Source organism: Notamacropus eugenii, chromosome 3 (assembly GCF_028372415.1).
Source record: "Notamacropus eugenii isolate mMacEug1 chromosome 3, mMacEug1.pri_v2, whole genome shotgun sequence".
In the NCBI taxonomy this organism is placed as follows: Eukaryota; Metazoa; Chordata; class Mammalia; order Diprotodontia; family Macropodidae; genus Notamacropus; species Notamacropus eugenii.
The window spans coordinates 113,709,975-113,731,258 of record NC_092874.1 but is presented as its reverse complement, the minus strand read 5'-3'; the positions used below and the strand labels follow the sequence as shown (position 1 = coordinate 113,731,258).

Genomic DNA, 21,284 nt, shown 5'->3' with positions numbered 1-21,284 from the left:
TGCTTGATAGATAGATTGATAGTTAGCTTAGGGCAGCTGGAAGTTGTCCAACAAGTCACCAGTACTTTGGATTAGTGGTGGCCCCAAAGAAAGAACTATATTGAGATTCCAACTTCCAAATTTTTAGTACCCTTTCATGAAATTTCTTGCTTTAGTTCTAGCTCTGCTTCTATCTATCAAAATACTCAAGAGCATGGGCCCAAGAGTCTCTTTGTTTAGGTGACCTGCCCTTGCAGTGTTCCATGGGACTTCAGCGTCTTCTTTTCAATGTCTCCAATTTTCTGACCACAAAAGAATTCTTCAGTTAGCCAAGCTCTTTAACAGCTGTTTTCAATTGGCTTTCTTTCTCGTCTCTGCCTTTTATATCAGTTTTTGAATTCTGACCTTGGGAATGTAGATGGAAGTATAAGAACTAGCATAAAAGACTGTAGTATAATAGAGAGTATTGGAACTGAAGTCAAGCTTGGAACCTTGGCTGTTCTATTATTGTCTTTGTGACCTTGAAAAAATAACTACCTCTGAGCCTCAGTTTTCTCATCTGTAAAATGGAGGAGATGCATTATCATGGGTTCTTAATGTAGGGTCTGAGGATTTGTTTTTAATATTTTGTTATGTATATATAACTGTTATAGACATGTTACATATACATATAATTGTTTTCCTTTGTAATCTTCTATATGTAGCTCTCATTTGAAAACCATAATCTAAAAAATGGATCCATAGGTTTCACCAGAAGGGGTTCACAACAAAAAAGAATTTCTCTATTAGATGATCTCTCTTAGCTTTTAATCCTATGAGGCCATCAATATTCCTCAATCAAGGGAAATCCCAAGGCCTTCATGTGCCAATATATGCTACATGAACCTATTCCTTCTCTTTTGTTGTATGACCTTGGGCAAGTCACTTAACCCCAATTGCCTCATCCTGGGTCATCTCCAGTCATCCTGATGAATATCTGGTCACTGGATTCAGATAACTCTGGAGGAGAAGTGAGGCTGGTGACCTGCACAGCCCTCCCTCACTCAAAACAAAGTCAAGTGCAAGTCATGTCATTGTTTCTCTGATGGCATGGTCTTCTTTGGCAACGAAAGACAAACACACACATGCTTGTACTAAGAGACTTCTTCCTCTTCCCCTTTACACACAGAGAAGGGAGCTGTACATGAGTGCTGCATTTGTTTGGGGGTTGAAAATCTCTTTTCATGGGTGGGAGAAGAAAGTAAATAGATTTTATGGACTAGAATGATGGAAGAGGGAGAACATACACTTAAAAACCACAAAACCTCTGGCAATGGGGAATCCACTTCTTTATGGAGCTCTTAAAGCTGCTCACCCTTCCTGCATCTCCAGTCTCTGCAGACTGCCAGATGCTATCCATGTGGGACCCCGACTTCCAAAGCCTCTGTTCTTTCCCTGCTCTTTTCTCTGGTCCCTGACCCTGAGCCACAGCTCTACCTCCCCTCCAGGAAGCTTGATCCGGATCCCTCTAAAAGCATAAAAGCATTTGCGTGAGGAGCAGCTGGCAGGAATCATTCCAGTCGGATGCACCCTGTCCTTAGAGCGCCATCATGCTATTTTCTGAAGTGACTTTGGTGTAATTGAGACCTAATCCATCTTTTCATTCTGCTTCTCTCTGTCTTGGAAGGGAAGGGTAATAAGGATGGCGTCAAGACAGTGGGTTTGCTTTTCTGCTTCACACTTCAATCTTCATGTCCTTAACATGGTCTGGAGCAGAGATGACCAGTGTGGGAGCAGTCACTGGGTGCGCACCCCCTACTCCCATCTGCAGTAGGGTGCCGTGGAGAGGGGGAATCGTCTGGGCTGGCTGGCTTACTTGGTTATAGTCCAATGTTAATGAGGCCAAAGTTGGCTTGATTTTTTTCAGGATACTCCATTTCCGTTCAATATGTTTTGGGACTCAGAAGCATTTACAAAAGAGTCAGGCCAGTAATGCTAAAAGGAATAGGCTTCTATTATAGGCTCATTTTCATTTATACAAGATATAAAGAGACCAATTTTGACTCCCTTTGATACTTATCCACTAATGGTGACCTAGTCTCAGGAGTCTCTTGTTTATTATTCTCCTCTGACCAATCGCATGTTTTCATAGGGAAAAATTATGCCTGGTTATCCCTCAATCTCACCCATATATGTAGTCCATGGGAGGAAAGAATTGAAACCATATGACATTGGCTTTTCAAAGGAGGTCAGAAATCCAAATTCTTCCTCATTAACAAGTGTATCCAGTGGTGTATTTTATCTTGCCAGCTAGACTATAAGCTGCTTAGGGGCTGAGGGACTGTGTGTCCAACTTCTTTCCTATCCCTCTCCCAGTCCCTATTATATCTCCTTCAGTGTTGGGCTTAATAAATGCTTATTGAATCAGCAAATCATCTAATGGATAAATCGGTAAAATTAATGAAAAAGTGCACCAGTGAGCTGTGGAATACTGTATAGAGTTGACAGGTTGGTTGTTTTTGCTGAACTGACTTTTTCCTGTGTATATATTTTGTATATTTCTGTATGTATATAAACACGCTGTTTCCTGTGATAGATGGCAAGCCTCCTTGTGAGCAAGGGCTGTTTTATTTTTATCGTTCTATCTCAGTGCAGTGCTTGCCATGTAGTAGGCACTTAATTAAATGAAGACAATTGACTCTTCTTTCTTTTTAAACTTTTGTTATGTGGGATGACTTGATGGGTAAGGAAGGAGGAGGGAGACATTTAGAAACGAATGTAATTCCAAAATAAAAAGAAGCAATAAGAAAATACAAAAAAATTTTTTTTTCCTACGTCATGATACCAAGCAAGGCTGCATCCTGTCTTGTTCACAGGTAAAACTTGGCTATGTTTGCAGCCAAGACAAATTTTAAGAATTGTGTCTTCTCTTTTTTTTCTCCCAGCTCCAAACCCTTGTCCTGACCCTAACCCCCAGGCTTCACAGTCTCAGCCTTTGCTTCTCCTGCCCCATAGCTTGTCTTGATCATTTTGTCTTGGTTATTTTTCTGACATTCTTTAGGGAGGTTTACATTTTCACTTCACAGCGCCTAATTGTGGTCAGCCTCTGTGGATTCTAGGCCTGCAGGCCACCTGCCAGTGGAAAGGTATATAAAAAAAACTCCATACAGGTAAAGCCATAATGAGGGTGGGACAGTCAGGGTTTATCACAATGTGGAAAATTTAGAGAATGATTATAGCACCTTCCTGGGGGTACATTTCCTCCTTTGCCTATTCTCCCCCTGATATTGGCAGTAGCATGCTGCCTTCTGGGGATGATCTTTCTTCCCTGACTAGCTCTGGCCCCACCTGCTTCTAATCTTAAAATGGTTACATTTTCAGCAGTTTGAAAAACCACCGGGTGATGTGGGTTAGGATGACTTAAGGCAGCAGCTGTACCTGAGCCCTTCCCTTGCTCCTGCCTTTAGCAATGTGGAACAAAGCATCTGAGTTTCCTGGACTTTGCTTTCTAGGTGAGTCTCTCTCTCCCTCCCCTCACCCACCTCAGCTCCTTGCCCTAGATGAAAATATTGCTAATTACTATTCTCTATATAGCCCAGACAGTGCTGGAACAGGAGAGCTACAGGGCTTAGATATGGTTTAAACATTATGCCTCACTTCATTAGAAAATTGTACTACCTAGTAAGCTTATAGACCCTTTAGAACCTTGTTCAGTTGCGTCTAACTCTTCATGACCACATTTGGGGTTTTCTTGGCAGAGATACTGAACTGGTTTGCCATTTCCTTCTCCAGCTCATTTACCAGTGGAGGAAACTGAGACAAAGTTAAGTGACTTGCCCCAGGTCACACTGATAGTGAGTGTCTGAGGCCAGATTGAAATTCAAGAAAATGAATCTTTCTGATTCAAGCCCGATGCCATCTCGCTGCCCCAACTTAGAGGTCTCTTAGTCTAATCCTGCATTTTTTAGATGAGGAAATTGAGGTTTAGAATGATTAAGTGGCTTTTTCCAAGTTCCTAGGGGCCACGTGTTTCAGAGCTGAGCTTTGAGAGCAGATCTTTAGCTTTCAAATTCAGTGCTCACTACGCAAATATTTATGTTTAATGGAGAGAAGAAATTTTTGGCATTAAAAATATGTTCATTTATAAAAACAAAGATGAAAAAGAATTCTTTGTTGCGTTATTCCTTTTCTCTCCCTTTTGCACTTCCCCCATGAGCAACTAGGTGGCGCAGTGGATAGAATGCTGGGCTGAAAGTCAGGAATATTATAACTGAGTTCAAATTCAACCTCAGACACTTTCTAGATGTAGGACCCTGGCTAAGTCAATTAACCCTCTCCTACTTCAGATTCTTCCTATGTAAAATGGAGATGATGGCAGAATCTACTATCCAGAGTTGTTTTGAAATAATATAATAATATAAAATTAATATTAAATTAAATAATAAAGATAAGATAATATTTGTAAAGTGCTTAGCAAAGTACCTGGCACATAGTAGGTGCTTCATAAATGTGTACTCCTTTCCTTTTCCTCCTAATCCCCTTCCCTGAATTTGCATCCTGGGTAGCTGCTTCTTTTGTTTACTCTTGAGGCCCGAGATCTTGCATAGAATCTATGTGTGTGTGTATGTAGGAGGTAGGAGGGTCCTTAGGCAGACATGAGCTTGATTAGACCCATTCCTTTTTTCCTACTGTAACACGTTCTAGTGAGAGTTGACTTTGATCCTTTCTTCAGGTATGATAGGAGAAATGCCATCCTGATTTCTGTCTCCCGTCTTGTTCCAGCGTCTCCCAAGGGAAGGGAGGGGCAAGGTTAAGCCAGGGTAGAACATTTTATTAAAAATCAAAACAAAATAAAATACCCCAAATTGAAACCAACCTATTATACCCCTTCCTGACCCCCAGCTTATTTTAATCTTGTAAGTAGTAACGATGTGTGTGGGGAACAATTTTGTTGTTTACTGAAGCAGCTGAGTGATAATTGCAGGGAAAGGAGAAAGCAGAAGGTTTTCCCCCACATACTGTATTTCTTGCTGTCTTTTTCTATGCTAATACAGCCCTGAATGTTATGCCTTGTGAATCAAGATGACAGATGGAAGGAGAACCCAGCAGGAGGTCAGGGGAGGAGGTCAGTGAACCTAAAGGGAAAGGTCTCCAGTCTTCCTCCTCCTCAGGAAATGAAATTGGATGAGGACATTTGTAAAGCTAGCTGCCTTTTTTAGGGAGACTATCAGGCCGGAGCAACACTAACTGAGACAGCTGGGAATCTAATGCAAATACTCTTGTGCCCACAAGATGGAGTGCCAACTCTGATTACTCAGTAAGGCACCAAAGCCATGGACCAACTGCCCTTCTTGAGGTAAGAATGAAATTTCTTCTATGCCAACATCAAGAGGAGAGGAGGGGAGGGAAAGCACTTCTAGAAGCTTTTCCTTTATTTTCTTTGTTCTTTGTGGAAAGATGTGTGCTTATTTTCTCCAAAAGCATCTGGCTGAAAAATAGACATGGATGACCTTAGAAGGGAAGCTCCAGGGCTGAAAGCACATAGTAGGTGCTTATAAAAGTGTTTGCTGATTGATTGATTGAATGGGGCTCTCTGTTCCATGCTATATTGTTCACTGCTCCATACCCTCTTCCTGCCCTTTCCCAACTCTGTACCTTTGCTTATGTCAGGTCCTGTGCCAGGATTGCTCTCTGTATTCTTCTTTCCTTCCACCCCCAACCCTACCTGTTGAATTCCTTCCCATCCTTAAAGGCCCAGCTTAGGTGCCACCCCTTCCAAGGGGAAAGGCCCAGCTCATTTCCCCTTCCTCAGGTCTTTTATAATATTTTCTTTGTGCCTTTCCTATAAACTTATCAAATTCTAATCTATTTTAAAACTCCTTGTATATATTACTTCTTAGCCTGCTTACTGGGTTGCTGGGTCCTTGAGGACAAGGACTGTCTTCTTTTTACTGGTACAGTATCACTCAATAAACATATTGAAAGAATATTGAATGAATAAGCAAGTTGTCTTTGTCAAGGAGTCACTTACAAAAGTTAAGTGCCCATCAGTCATTTAGATGTTCCAGGCATTGGGAGTCATAGAAGAGAGGAGGAAGAGATTGCACAACTTCAGTAATTCATGAACCTGAATGCAAGGCAGTATGGCATAGTGGATTGCTTGCTGGTGCAGGAGTCAGGAAGGTCTGGGTTCAAATCCTGAATTTGTCATTTACTAACTGTTTGACACTGGGCAAATCACTTGGCCTCTCTATCTCAGTTTGCTCACCTGTAAAATGACAAGGTTGTATTTGATGGTCTTGAGGGTCCCTTCCAGCTCTAAATCTATGAGCTGCGATGTATGATTCCATCAGTGTGGGGACTTCCTTTCACTGTCCCAGATTACCAGTCCTCTGTGGCATAGTCTTCAAAAGCTGCAGTTGCTGAGTGAGCATCATCCTTTAGCCAACTTAATGATTGGTTCCTCCAGCCTTAGAAAGGCTGTTTGGAAGAGAAAGAGGCTCCTGATCCCATTAGAATGGGAGTTCCCTGAAGGTAGGGATCGCCTCTTCTATATATTTCCAGCTTAGCGCAGTGCCTCACACATAGTAAGCCCCTAATGAATGCCATGTCTCATTTAGTCTAACCTAATGTATCGATGAGCTCATAGTGAATGTCTTTCTAGCTTGGTAGGACTTACCAGAGATTTCACTCTTTTCATGTAGCCTTTAAGAACCTGGGATCGCCTCTACACAACAATGAAACATGCAGGAGGACTTGAGACATGGAAGGTGGAGGAGAAAGGGAGTACGAAAAGAAGCCCTAAAGAGAAAGTATCAACCTAAGATCCCAGGGAAGCTCTGGTCCCATGCCATTCAGTGGAATGCAATCCACACAGAGAAACTGATTGAACCCAGACCTCTCTGCTGAAACAGTATAGTATCAGACAAAAAAAAGGAGATCTCTTTTTCTCTATCCTAGGCAAAGAGGCATTTCTCAGTCTTTTCTCCCTTCCATCTAAAAAACAGCCCAGACTTTAATAAAAGGATAAAATGCAAAAACCGTGCATCTCTTCCCTTGCAATTTTACAGTTAGGCATTTTCAACCTCCCCTCTCCCCCTCCCCAAACCTCTTCTTATTTGATTTGAATTCTTTCATGTACTCTCTCTTTTGAACAATTCCCTAGTGAAGCTACTGTGGCAACCTTGTCCAATTACAGGTTATTTGACTTTCAGGGTTTTATATAACAGAATGCATCACCTCCACCACTAAAACATAACCTCCTGTTCCCAGAAGCCTTAGATTTGTTCTGTCTTTTCCTACCAATTTCTAAGTCAGGGCAAAGGCAATTTGCTGGGACAATGCTAATTTGGATGCTGGTGCACAAGTACCCTGCTTTGTGCTCAACCGTCTTCTGTTTCCCATTACCCAGAATTAGGTCTGGGAGCAGGGAGAGGGGTCTATGTGTGGACATTCTGGCACTGTAAATTGGGGTAGAGAAGAGGGGGAGTCAGACAACAGTCATAATAACTTTCGTGAAGTTTAAGGCCTTTTCTTTAGTTAGAATCATAGATTTAGGGCTTGGAGGGATATTAGAGGCTGTCTAGTCTGACTGCTTTACATTTAAGAGGACCAAGGCTCTGTGTGTGTGTGTGTGTGTGTGTGTAAAAGTAAGTCGTTAAAGTTCACACAGACGGTAAGTAGGAGAGCTGGGATTCTCACCTGGGTCATCCATCATCAGACTCCAAAGCTGTCACTTTCCATTTGGGTAACAGTAAACCTCTTTATTTGATAGATGAGGAAACTGAGGCCAGGGAGGTAAAGTGATTTGCTCAAGGTTATGCACCTAAAAAAGTGCAGAGATTAGAAGATTAGAACCCTAGAGATTAGAGATTAGAACCCTAGGTTTCCTGTCTCCTGGTGTAGTCAGTGTCTTTCCCACTACACAACATGTCCAGACACTGAAAGCTACCCAAGTACAAGATGCAACTCAGTTGATTGTGTCTCTTAGCTCTCATTTTAAAACCAAATGGAGTGGCTCATTTAAGGACATCGGAAGAGATGTTTGTTTGATCTTAGCCAGGTAACCGATGCAGAAGGGGGAGCTGGATCTCCTAGCTGGCAGCAGTAACGTGGAATAGAACCTTAAGTACACTGGGGATTCAGCAGAGCTTGCTCTGTTAAATGAATCTCTGTTGGTTTTTAATTTAATTTCATTTAATTTTCAAATGAAGATCCATCATTCTATCCCTCTCATTTCCTCTTCTCCTTCTCCCCCCACTGAGAAGTCAAGAAAACCAAACCTCTGTTAAAAATACGTAGTCAAGCAAAACAAATTTCCTCACTGGTCACATCCCCAAAATGTCTCAACCTGCACTCAGTATATCACCTCTCTCCTGGGAGGCAGACAGCATGTTTCATCTCCAGTCCTCTGGGATCCTGCAATGTGATCTTTAATCAATTAAAGTGCTTTAATCAATGCAATGAGATGGGAGGACATGTAAGAGGTACCACCCTACACAGAGAATGTGAGCATACTTATTGGGGATATATTAATTGGGATGCAGGGACTAGGTTGCTTCCTGATGTTGACTGACTGACTGAGAGTAGTAATAGATCGTATTTATTTAGTGTTATAAGATTTGTAAAGTGTTGTACATGTGTCATCTCATTTGATCCCCAAAACAACTGTGAGGTGGGGTGCTATTATTCCTTTTTCACAGATGAGAAAGCTATAACTGAGAGAAAGGTTAAGTGAGTCAAGTAGCTAGTAAGTGTTTGAGGCAAGATTTGAACTCAGGTCTTCCTGACTCCAAGTTAAGTGTGCCACCTCCCTCCCTCCCTTTACTTCTTTCCTTTCTCCTCATCTCTCCTCATCTCTCCTCTTTCCTCCCCTCTCCTCCCCTCGCCTTTCTACTCCCCTCTCTTCTCCCCTTTCCCTCACTCCCTCTTTCTTTCCCCCCATTCTCCCTCCCCCAAAGAATTCCAACTATGGGAATATAATTACTATTGGAACAAAAATAAGGCATAGGTTTAAGGAATATTTCAGAGCACAAGATAAAATCCTATGAGATCTGAAAGACATCAGAGCCTCAGATTCTTAATTTGATCCTGGCTGTTTCTTCTCATCTGATGCTAGGAGGGTATGATGAGTTCTGGGGTGAGGATGCCAAACTTCCCAACTGTCAGTAGTTCATAAATATACCAAATGTTGAAGGTGGAGGAGGGGACTAGCAGAGCCTCAAGTGATATCATCTTCTATAATTCCAGGAAATGAAATGAGAGAGGTTCGTTTTCACTGTCTGGCCCCTCCGGGAATGCTTCAAGTCAAAGCTAAAATGCTTCCTTCCACAAGAAACCTCGCCCAACCCCACTTCATACTAGTATCTTCCCTCTGTCGATTATCTCCAATTTCGCCTGTATAGATCTTCTTTGTGTATAGCTGTTTGCACGTTTTCTCTGCCATTTGACTGGGAACTCCTTGAGAGCAGGAACGATTTTTTTACCCTCTTTTTGTATCTCCAGAGCTTAGCACAGTGTTGTCTGACACACAGTAGGTGTTTAGCAAGTATCTCTGACAGACTGATACAAATTGTGACTAATAGTATCTGAGTGGTGACTGGAAGCCAGACTGAAAAGATGAAACTTTGACAATAAACGTTCTATTTCAAGCACCTGCTAAGCCAAAGGCTCTGTGCTAAATGCTAGGGGTACTGACAGAAACAAAACAGAACCTTCCCTCAAGGAGTTTACATGGTTCAGAAAGAAAACTCAGATGCATGAGTACTGTTAAATGTTTAACTACTGGCTTTCCTGGAAGGAAAAACAAGAACAAACAACGAAATAGAAACAACACACTTGTGAGTTTTTCCTTTATTATCAATGTCATCTCTATCACTTTCTTAAGTCTAGACCATCAACAAAACAATAAATACATCAAGCTCAAATTTTCAGCTTTTCCCTGTTCCAATATCTTCTCATACTGAAAATTAACATTCAGCTCCTATGACACAATTTGAGCTAGCTCCAACACACTCCTACTCCGATGCCTCAGAAATAAAGCAAAATAAGCGAAATTTAGACACCTCCTGAAGATGGAGAAACCATTAAGGATTTAATTCAATTAGGCTACTATAATGATGTAGGTGAGAAGGTGATGGTGGCAATGGAAGTGAAAAAGACGAGAAGGTTGTGAGAGTTTTTGCAAAGGTAGAAGCAACAGGTCAGATTTTGGCAGTGTGGAAAGAATGTTGGATTTCATTGAAGTCCATGGTCCTGAGGTCAAATTCCTGCTTTATTTACTACCGGTGAGGGAACTTGAGTAACATCTCTGGGTCTCAGTTTCCTCATTTATACAATGAGGAGATTGAAACTGATGACATTTGGTGTGTGTATGTTGCGGGAGGGGCTCTCAGATAGTGTGAGTAGCCAAACTGAAAGGAAAAGAAATTTATTAGTGCGCATAGCTTCCTAGAGTAAAGATTGAGTTTTTCTATCTTTCAAAATAAGTGTTTATGTATGTGAGTTGTTTTGTTTTGTTTTGTTTTTTGAGAAGTTGTATTCTGAAGCAGTAAGGAAATAGGGAGAAAGTTTGAAGATACAAGAACTGATAAAAATCAGTGGGAAAATGCAGTTCTTTGTGCTTAGACTAAAATAGTGGAGACCTCCTTCAAGATAGAATCAGCCTTGCTCAGCCTGTTGTTGTCTGAAAGGAGGGCAATAAAAGTAATGCCTGAGGGTCTCTACTGACCCATCTCCACAGGTCTATTTCTTCAGGAGGCTTCTTTATGTGGAGAGATGTTTTCCCTAAGCTTGTAGTTCTTCCATTTTTTTCCTCCTCCACAATTAGCTCAGATTCTGCCTTCTGTAGGAGGCTTTTCACATTTCCCCCAGCTGCTAAAGCCTTCTTCTCTCATGTTCCCTTTTCATTACTCTGTATGTATCTTGTATGTTCCTACTTATCTATGTGCTGGATCACACTTTAGAACATAAGCCCTCGAAGTCATAGACAGTACAGACTGGTGAAAAGTTAATGCTTTTTGGCTGATTAAGAACTTGCTTGATTGGGAGAATGGTAGTACTCTCAACAGAAATAGGGAAGTTGGGAGGAGGAGGGGAGGGGAAAGAGCAGATTTCACTGGATAAGGAGTTCAGGTTCAGACATGTTGAATGTGAGGCATCAGCGGGGTATCTAAGTGGCATCTATTGAAATGTGGGGACTAGGAGCTTGACAAATAGATTTGGGAGACAGCAGCCCTAACACCATCTACCTCACAAGGGTGTATGGAAAACCCTTTGTAAATATCACATAAATATGTGATCATTATTAATTTTATGCCCTATTTACATGAGTTCCCAGAATCATAGACTTGCCTAGGTATATTGAGGGGAGAAAAGGAGGAATAAGCATATATTAAGTACTTAAATGTGCCACGCACTGAGCTAAATGCTTTAACAGATATCTCATTTGATCCTTAAAACAACCCTGGGTGGCAGATACTATGATGATCCCCATTTTATAACTGAGAAAACTAAGACAGATAAAGGTTAAGTGATTTGTCCAGGGTCACATATCTTAGAAGTATCTGAGGCTACATTTGAACTCAGGTCTTCATGACTCTGGGTTGAGAGCTCTATCCATTTCATCACCTACCTGCCACTAAGAGGCAAGTGGCTTACATCACCCAGTATATATTAGAGTTAGGACTTGAACCTGGGTCTTGCTGACTTCATTCTCTGAAGGCAGTGTGTCTCTGAATGAACTCTCCATTATAACATACTCAACAATTGGTCATCCAGTCTTTGCTTAAAGACCTCCAGTAAAGGATCCACCACCTCTCACAGTACCTCATGCCCCTTTTTTGATATCTCCAGTTGTGTTAAGAAGTTTTTCCTGATATTAAGCCTTCATTTCCATCTTTGTAACTTCCAAACATTGCCCCTAGTTCTGACCTTTGGGGTCAAAGAAACCCAAGTCTGATGCCTCTTCCAAAAGACCCTTCTCTACACACTTCAAGATGACTACTTGAATTTTCTCATTTAAAGACTAAACATCTTCATCTCTTTCAACCAGTCCTTGTGTGATAGACCCAAGGCTCTTCATTACCTGTTCTTCTGCCTTCCCACCGTCTCCAGTAAACCACATGTGAAATAGATTGGAGCCATTAGGAGGCCATAGCCTCTCAAAAACACTTTCCATTTGATTCAAGAAGTTGCTTAGTATTGGTGTTTTTTAAAAATCCCAATTGTCTTCCTTTGCATCTGGGTCTGAACTCAAAACACGATTTCTTTCTTCTCAGAATTCCTTGTATTTTCTGTTCCTATGATAGAGAGGCAGAGAACTGGCAAGAGAACAGGGAGGAATTCCTGGGTTCCTAGAGGCCCTTGGAGCCTACGAGAACTGCCTGAGCCTTCTTGAGTGAGGTTTGCTGGGCTGCAATCTTTTGTTGATGACTGGACATAAAGTAAAGTGCATTCCAGTTAATTCCTTCAGGCACTGATTTCCTCCTAAGGGCCACACCTTAAGAGTGACAAAAACAAGCTAAGAGGAATGGAGATTTCGGGTAGGTAAACTCAAGGCTGTGATTTCTACCACAACACACCTTTTATCTGAATTATTTTCAGAATCTTCAGTGCCATTTAAGACCTGGATTGAGATGCAAGGTAGAACTGATTGAAGTCTGAGGCTTCCGGGTGTGAGGAACTCCATTTTAATGCTTTAAAACTCTCTTAAATAACCATAAAGGGGAACTGTTTATCTCAATCGACGCCTCAAACACCTGCTTAGCTGATACTTGATTATGTGTTTTTGAGGCTTGTGATTGAAAATCCAACACCTGGCTGATTAGGAGGCTGTTTGATCATGTTTGGAAATGCGGTTCCATCTTGTGTGGTATTAAGTGGACTGGGTGCCTCTGAGTTTTGGGGCCTAGTCTCTGTTGTGGCAGGATGTTCCTGCTTTAAAAATGCCTTCTCCTTGGTAATCTTGTTCTGTTTTTATTAAATCTTCTGTATTGGAAACTTCTGTGCCCTGAGATTTTAGAGTATGACGAGTGTGGATCTTGATGACTGAGCATTAGCCCTGTCATACCAATCAAAACTACCTGAGCAAGAGCCTGACCCTCCCTACATAAAATGTCACCTGCTTTAACACTGTGCTAGGTTGCTATCATGTGTGGACTGCCCCTTACAGTGCTGGCTCACTACACCAGTCTGAAGGGCTCAGTTTCTTGGTGGAAGAGTGGAGTAGGTGTCATTTCTTGAGTTTCCTTGGTGGGGAGATAGAACCCCAGTCTCTCACCAGTTAGGAACTAGTGAAGCTACATGTTTCAAAGCCAAAGTACAAGCTTTTCATAGAATAATCTCTATATCCTTTTCTCCCTTACAAATTTGTAAACCTCTTAGCACAGTGTCTGGAATTTTTGTTCTTCAGTCATTTCAGTTGTGTCCAACTCTCTGTGATCCCTTTTGGAGTTTTCTTTTTTTTTTCTTTTTTAAAATTTATTATTTTAACTTTTTATTTTATTTTATTTTAATTAATTTATTTAACTTTTAACATTAATTTTCACAAAATTTTGGGTTCCAAAATTTTCTCCCCATTTGTCCCCTTCCCCCACCCCAAAACACCGAGCATTCTAATTGCCCCTATCACCAATCTGCCCTCTCTTCTATCATCCCTCTCTGCCCTTGTCCCCATCTTCTCTTTTGTTCTGTAGGGCCAAATAACTTTCTATACCCCTTTACCTGTATTTCTTATTTCCTAGTAGCAAGAACAGTATTCGACAGTTGTTCCTAAAACTTTGAGTTCCAACTTCTCTTCATCCCTCCCTCCCCACCCCTTCCCTTTGGAAGGCAAGCAATTCAATATAGGCCCTATCTGTGTAGTTTTGCAAATGACTTCCATAATAGTCGTGTTGTATAAGACTAACTATATTTCCCTCCATCTTATCATGTCCCCCATTGCTTCTATTCTCTCTTTTGATCCTGTCCCTCCCCATGAGTGTTGACCTTAAATTGCTCCCTCCTCCCAATGCCCTCCCTTCCATCATCCCCCCCCACCCTGCTTATTCCCTTCTTCCCCACTTTCCTGTATTGTAAGATAGATTTTCATACCAACATGAGTGTGCGTTTTATTCCTTCCCTTAGTCAAATGTGGTGAGAGTAAGCTTCATGTTTTTTCTCTCACCTCCTCTCTTTTTCCCTCCACTGAAAAGTCTTTTACTTGCCTCTTTTATGAGAGATAATTTGCCCCACTCCATTTCTTCCTTTCTCCTCCCAATATATTTCTCTCTCACTGCTTAATTTCATTATTTAAAGATATGATCCCATCCTATTCAATTCACCCTGTGCTCTCTGTCTCTCTGTCTCTCTCTCTCTCTGTGTGTGTGTGTGTGTGTAATCCCACCAACTACCTAGATACTGAAAAAAGTTTCAAGAGTTACACATATTGTCTTTCCATGTAGGAATGTAAACAGTTCAACTTTAGTAAGTCCCTTGTGACTTCTCTTTGCTGTTTACCTTTTCATTCTTCTCTTCATTCTTGTGTTTGAAAGTCAAATTTTCTTTTCAGCTCTGGTCTTTTCATTAAGAATGCTTGAAAGTCCTCAATTTCATTGAAAGACCATTGAAGTATTATACTCAGTTTTGCTGGGTAGGTGATTCTTGGTTTTAGCCCTAGTCCCTTTGACTTCCAGAATATCACATTCCATGTCCTTTGATCCCTTAATGTAGAAGCTGCTAGATCTTGTGTTATGCTGATTGTATTTCCACAATACTTGAATTGTTTCTTTCCAGCTGCTTGCAATATTTTCTCCTTGACCTTGGAACTCTGGAATTTGGCCACAATGTTCCTAGGAGTTTCTCTTTTTGGATCTCTTTCTGGTGGTGATCGGTGGATTCTTTCAATATTTATTTTGCCCCATGGTTCTAGAATATCAGGGCAGTTTTCCTTGATAATTTCATGAAAGATGATGTCTAGGCTCTTTTTTGATCAAGGTGTAGTCCCATAATTTTTAAATCGTCTCTCCTGGATCTATTTTCCAGGTCAGTTGTTTTTCCCATGAGATATTTCACATTATCTTCCATTTTTTCATTCTTTTGGTTTTGTTTTGTGATTTCTTGGTTTCTCATAAAGTCATTAGCCTCCATCTGTTCCATTCTAATTTTGAAAGAACTGTTTTCTTCAGTGAGCTTTTGAACCTCCTTTTCCATTTGGCTAATTCTGCTTTTTAAAGCATTCTTCTCCTCATTGGCTTTTTGAACCTCTTTTGCCAATTGAGTTAGTCTATTTTTCAAGGTGTTATTTTCTTCAGCATTTTTTGGGGTCTCCTTTAGCAAGGTGTTGACCTGCTTTTGATGCTTTTCTTGCATCTCTCTCATTTCTCTTCCCAGTTTTTCCTTTACCTCTCTAACTTGATTTTCAAAATTCTTTTTGAGCTCTTCCATGGCCTGAGCCCACTGAATATTTATTTTGGATGTTTGGGATACAGAAGCCTTGACTTCTGTGTCTTTCCCTGATGGTAAGCATTGTTCTTCCTCATCTGAAAGGATGGGAGAAGATATCTGTTCACCAAGAAAGTAACCTTCTATGGTCTTATTTTTTTCCCCTTTTTTGGGCATTTTCCCAACCAGTTACTTGACTTTTGGGTCCTTTGTCAAGAGTAGGGTATACTCTGGGAATCTGTGAGATCTCAGTTCCTCCAAGGTGGCACAATCAAGCGTGTGGAGGCAGAGAGGGATTTTTATGCCCAGAATTTTAGCAGTTACCTCCCCACAGCCACCTGGCCTCCAGTTCCCAAGTCAGCCCTGGGGGCTGATTTTCAGATAAGCTGGATGGGCAGGGCTCCCATTCAGTATGAGACAAAGACCAACTCCCCCAGGGCCTCCACACAGGGCAGAGGCAAGACTCAGCTCTTCATTGCCTCCAGGGGTTTTTATGCTCCAACAAAGGAGCTTCCTTAAGGGCTGCTGTACAGGCTCTGTGACTGCTTCCTGCTACCAGAGCTATGGGAAGGTCCTTCTCCCTTCCTGGCCTGATGATAAAACTTGGTCACTGATCTTTAGTGCCTGTGGGTGGAGGGATCTGAGGACCTGCTACTGAGACTGGAGATTCTGCCCCCGAAGGTGTCCTCCTCCCAGAGTCTCATTGCGAAGCTCCGCTTGGCCAAGGCTGGGCTGGGCTCCAAGCTCGGCTCCTCGTTCTGACGTTTCCATGGGCCTTTCAGGTCACCATGGGCTGGAAATCTCCTCCACTGTTGTTCTCCACTTCTGCTGCTCCAAAATTTGTTGAGAGTCCCTCTCTACAGGTATTTTATGGGCTGTGGGGAGGACCCTGCATAAGTGTGTCTTTCTAGTCCGCCATCTTGGCTCCACCCCCTCGTCGTTCATTTTCAAAGGGGACCATGACATCAAAGAAATGATGACATGCCTTGCACTTGACTTTGTTTTGAGTGAAGGAGGGCTGTGCAAGTTCACCAGCCTCACTTTCTCCTCCTGAGCCATCTGGATCCAGTGACCAGATAGTCATCAGGCTGACTAGAGATGGCCCAGGATGCAATGGGCGACCTTGGCCTTTTAGGCTAAGGTCTTTTCAGGCACTCACTTAAAGTGAGGTAATACCCATTCAGTGAATAGGCCTCTTTTAAAAGTAGTCAGGAGGATGGCCCCTTTAATAGAAAAGAAAAATAAACAAATACATAAATCCCTCTGGGAGGGGCAGGAGCATCTGGGTAGTTGTTTCACCCAGAAACCAAAAACAGTCACTGAGTGGAGCTTGGACAGGGACCCACTGTTGTTCAATCCATGGACTTCAGAGTGCACTAAGTCTAAGGTTTTAGGGGAGACAAGAAAGGAAGAAGGAAAGGAAAGGAAGGGAAGGGAAGGGAAGGGAAATATTTATGTATGCACATGCTGGCTCCCTCTTTAGAAAGTAAGCTCCCTGGGGGCCAAGGTTGCTTCATTTTTGTGTCTGTATTCCCACTGCCTAGCAGCAAGCCCTTAAAAAAATGCATATTGGCTGATGAGTTGAATTGGGGTAATCCCTTGCTGTTTCCTAAAACAGATTTGTACCAATATAGGTGATATTGCCATAGAAATCAAAAGAGTAGAGAATAATTCATATCTAATCATAGAGAATGGAAATGAAAGAAAATAAAAGTGAAGAGATTAAGAAAAACCTTGAGTAATTGGAAAATTAGATAAGAAGTGATGAAAGGAGCTGCTTTAGAGAAACGTGGAAAAACTTGTATGAATAGATGCGTAGACAGAAAGATGATAGATAAATGGAAAAAAATATTTTTAAGTAACTTGCAATGACACTGTGCTAAGTGCCGGGATATAAATGCAAACAAGTAAAACAGTTCCTGCTCTCAAGGGTCTTACCTTCTAATAGGGAATGACAACATAAGAGTTTCTAGAAGGAGAGGATACATATTTGGTAGCATGGTGCAGTATAGGCAGATAAGTCTAGGTCTTGGCAAAAGCTCACCTATCAGAACCAGGTGATCTAGGACTCAGGTTTAGTGGCTTGCCACAAAGTAGGTGTGGAGGGCAGAACATCCATTATGCCAGGAGTCTTCTTATATGTGATGAATCCCTCGGTCTAACAAAGTCTATGGTCATCTTAGAATAATGCTTTTAAATGCATATGATAAAATACATGAAACCAGGAAGCTCATCATATTGAAATACAGTTATCAAAATACTAAAAACCAAAACAAGGTCATAAACCTCAGACTGAGAAAACCTACATAATGCCAGTCTGGAAAATAATCTCATTCTCATACAAAAACATTGCCTCAAGCAGTGTTTTCAATACATATATAATTTAATTATTTAAATTAATTTAAATTAATCCATTAAATTATATATATTTTTATTTTTACTTAGTTTTTTATTTAAATTTAAACCTGAAAGTTATATGATTTAAATTTATTATTTATTTTATTAGAGGAAAAATACTGTCAGCACTTAAATTTTCTCTAAGAGCTCCTACCAAGATTGTGTAGAAATTGGGTTTTTGAGAAACATAGTTAACAATAGAGGGGGAGAAAAAATGGAGACTCAGGAGTTCAAAACCTATGGTCGATGATCAGTGATAAGAGGTGTTTCTAAAACGGTTGGTGCAGAATTTAGGGACCAGCTAAGGGGATGGGACTTCATTTCTCATTCTTAGTTTGCCTTTAATAACTTAGATTCTGTCCTGTTTTCTACTGTGGTCCCTACCACATTATCAATGAAGAACCATTTCCTATGACTAGAGTCAACCCCTTGCTGAGTTAGCTCATTAGTCTTAATTATCTTTAAAATGATTTACAGCTGCTCTCATTCCTTCCTGGAGTGGCTGGCTGCTTGTTTCAGGCCTTTAGAGTTATGGAGAATGCTGGCAACGGCAGAGTCTAACAGGGTAAGATGTGAGACCTTGCCACCAGTATTCAGAGTTGATAATTGAGGAATGAACACATTTATTTTGAAAAGGCATCACATCAAAACGATACTATTAAGAGCCGGTAATTCTCAATGTAGGAGCAGCCATAACATAATAGTATTGTATAGTGGAGAGCTATATGGCAATATCCACTATATTGATACAGTGGAAAGAGTACCGCACCTGAACAGGTATTGGGAAGACTTAGATCCAAATCCTGCCTATAACACTTATGACCTATGTAATTCAGGTCAGTTACTTAACCTCTCTGTACAGATAGGTTTCCTTATCTATAAAATGAAGATGTTGGATAACCTCTAACATATAAGAGTTTCCTACCCTTTTCCCCCCAATCTATGCAACACTTGTCACCCCACCAGGGCAGGCTATATTGAGGAAAATAGGATTCTTTGTCCAGCCATTCTCTAGTTGGGCATATGTCTATTCATACCTAATCTCCATCTCCTGCCTCAATTACATTTTGCATAGTTGAGTTATTGAGGTCCCTTCTAGATGAAATGTTCTGTGATTTTTTATGAATGATGCAATATTTTTTAAAAAGAAAGGAAAGATGGAATAAAAATCTATGATTGGATAGAGAGATAAGAGAAAGAAAAGAGAAGCAGAGAACCAAAGATAAACCACATTTTGCTGAAATATATTAATAGATAATACAGTAATATAAGTACTAAACATATATGTACCAAGTGGTGAAGTATCTAAATACATAAATGAAATTTTTCTTTATGTTATAAAGAAAAATAGACAGGAAAACTATAAAAGTGGGGGACCTAAATTCACCCCTTTCAGTCTTTGATAAATCTAACAAAAAATAAACAAGTAAAAAGTTAAGGACCTGAATATAACTTTAGAAAAATGATGGAGCTTATGGAATAGTAACAGGAAAAACATATTTTTCAGTTGCATTTGACACTTTGAGAAAAATTGACCACGTGTCAGGGTCTAAAAATTACACAAATGCAGAAAAACGCAATGCCAAACATTTCTTATAAGAATATAATGCAATAAAATTGTATTAAATAAAGGACTATGGGCGAAAAAGATTAAAACTTCATTGATGAGTAAATAACTTGATTCTCAGGAATGGATTGGTCAAAGAACGAATTATAGAACCAATTGATGACTTCATTAAAAGATAATGACAACAATGAGGGGAAAATTAACTAAACACATTCACCAATAAAAGAGAGAAAGGGTGTGTCACTAAAAAACCCCCTCAGAAAGCAAAAAATTTAAAAAATCCTCCAATTAGGTGCCAAAATAGACATCCTAAAAATCAAAGAAAAGGTTAATAAAATAAAAAGCCCAAACAAATCTCACTGATTTAAAAAAGCAAAACTGCTAAAAAAAAACCAAACCAAACAAGTAAATACATAAGCTATTAGTTAACTTGACTAAAAAAAGAAATAAGATCAAATTACCAGTATCAGAAATGAAAAAGGTGAATTAACAACCAATAAAGAAGAAATAAAATAAATTACCAGAAACTATTATGCTTGATTACATACCAATAAAATTGACGATCTAAATGAGATAGATGAGTATTTACAATAATATAAAATGCCCATATGAATGGAATAAGAAACAGAGAATTTAACCTCATCTTTGAAAAAGAAATTAAATACACCATTAAGTGAACTCCCAAAGACAAAAAATTCAGACAAGATGGATTTACAAGTGAATTTTATCAAACATTCAAAGAATAATTAATTCCAATGTTACATAAATTGCTTGGTAAAAAAAAGGAAAAAGAAAGAGTCCTACTAAATTTATATTATGGTACAAATATGATATTGCTACCTAACCCAGGTAGAATCAAAATAGAGAAAGAAAACTATTGACCAATATCCTTAACAAATATCAATGGAAAAAATTTAGATAAAATATTTGCAAGGAGATTATAGCTGTACAGTAAAATATTATATACTATGACCAGGTCAAATTTATGTCAGGAATACAAGACTAATTCAATAGCATGAAAATTATAAATGTAATTGATATAAATGTAATTGTATTAATTATAAAATTGTATTAATTGTATTAATACAAAATTATATTAATTACAAAAAACATCAGAAATCATGGTTATATCTTAACCTTATCAACTCATTAAACCATTCTTCACAGCAGCCATTCCAAATTTTTTCTTTTCTCTTCAACCTAGGTCTCTCCCTCCTCCCTCCCTCCACTTTCTTAGCTGGGAACCTTGTATCATACTTTACAGAAAAAATTGAGGTAAATTACTGTGAAGTCCCTCCTCTCTCCTCTTTCTTATCTCATATCACTCATTTTCCTTCTGCCTCATCTAAAATTAGAAGAGTAGCAGGTAGATGGGAAAAAATTTCCCTAGTGAAGGTCTCATTTCTAAGCTAGAAAGGTAACTGAGTCAAATTCATCAGAATAAGAGCTATTAACCCATCTATAAATGGTCAAAGGATATGGATAGGCAATTTTCAGAGAAAAAAAGCCAATTTGTCAAAGGCTATATGAAAAAATATGCCCTAAATCACTAATGATTACAGAAATTCAAATGAAAATAACTCTTTGGTTCTACCTTATACCTGTTGGAGTTGGCAAAGCTGACAAAGGAAAATGAATGTGACTAGCCCTAGAACTTGAGAGTCTGTTGGCTTTGGGCCTAGGGTTCTTTCGGTCAAACTGCCCTGCTGTGTTCTATGGCCAGAAGTATTAAAGCATCTTTCCAGTTAGGAACTGGCTGCCTTTCAGAAGTGGCATTCCAAGTCTTCATGTACTAACTCCAGCTTAAGTTTTCATGTTCCTGTAATATAGTTTAACATTTAAAAGGTCTCTCTCTATATAGAGTATGATGAAAAGTCACTAAATAGCTGTGCCTTTTTGATTGACATTAAAAAAACCATTTTAAATTACATTCATGGACTCA

General features: G+C 39.9%; 1 long non-coding RNA gene across 1 annotated transcript in view; it reads left to right on the top strand.

Moving 5' to 3' along the window:
• The window catches only part of LOC140533200 (uncharacterized), a 40,963-nt gene extending 33,965 nt beyond the window's left edge, over window positions 1-6,998 (top strand). Inside the window, exons 2-4 of the long non-coding RNA XR_011976827.1 lie at window positions 3,340-3,470; window positions 5,178-5,314; window positions 6,663-6,998. This is a non-coding gene — a long non-coding RNA (uncharacterized lncRNA). The remainder of the gene's footprint in view (window positions 1-3,339; window positions 3,471-5,177; window positions 5,315-6,662) is intronic.
• Window positions 6,999-21,284: the final 14,286 nt, after the last annotated feature.